This window comes from Penaeus vannamei, chromosome 20, assembly GCF_042767895.1.
Source record: "Penaeus vannamei isolate JL-2024 chromosome 20, ASM4276789v1, whole genome shotgun sequence".
In the NCBI taxonomy this organism is placed as follows: Eukaryota; Metazoa; Arthropoda; class Malacostraca; order Decapoda; family Penaeidae; genus Penaeus; species Penaeus vannamei.
Window position 1 is genome coordinate 37,233,838 of NC_091568.1, and position 947 is coordinate 37,234,784.

Genomic DNA, 947 nt, shown 5'->3' on the forward strand with positions numbered 1-947 from the left:
TTGCGTGCACTCTTCAACAATAAAAAGTAAAGCCATTTAACCACTACCACTGCACTATCAGTCATACATAGGAGGCTTTACAACCTCTTATATCTCTTTCACTGACTTACTCACTCACTTTCTTTCTGTATCCTTTCTGTCTTTACTTTTTCTCTAATTCCATCCTTTCTGTCTCCTTTTTTCTCTTTTTGTCTTTTCTTTTTTCTTTCTCTCTGCATCTCTTTACCTTTTCTCTTTCTTTTTCTCTCTGTCCTCCATTCTCCTCTATTTCTCGTTTCTTCCTTCCTCTTTCACTTCCTTCTTTTTCTTTATTTCTTTCTTTCATTTCTCCATTTCTTCTCTCTCCCCTTCTTTCTCCCTCTCTCATTCTTCCTTCCTTTCTGTCTCTTAATCTTTTTTCTCTTCCTTTCTCCTCTCTTTTTCTCTCTCTTTCTTTTTCTTTTTCCCATCCCCCTAGTTGATTTATCTTTGCCTTATGGTGTTTTTTTCTTTAGTAATATTTACAGTGATAAAAGTTGTTTAGGTTATGTAGGTTATCTAGATATCTAGGTTATCAGCCTTCTACTCCAAGTCATATAAAGCATTGAATCAAATATTTAGAATTTCCTTATCTGTTCTCAGATTCTTTAAAATTTCTACCATGAAAGTATTCAATGCGTTAAAGAAAAAAATGCACATTATAACAAATGAGTAATTACCAGGATTATGTAGCAGCATTTTATGTCTTGGTGCACATCAAAATCTTTTGCTAAATGAGCTCGAAAACTGATTGTATCCAAATCTCTTGCTTATTTTTAAAATTATATACAAGTTTACTATTAATTCATTACAGTACTTTTCTTTCCCCATATATGAGTGAAGGGTAATGATAATTTGAGGCAAATTAGAAATGTAAATTGAAATACAAAGAAAGTTAATGGTGATAATGTGATATGGGTGCAATTAAG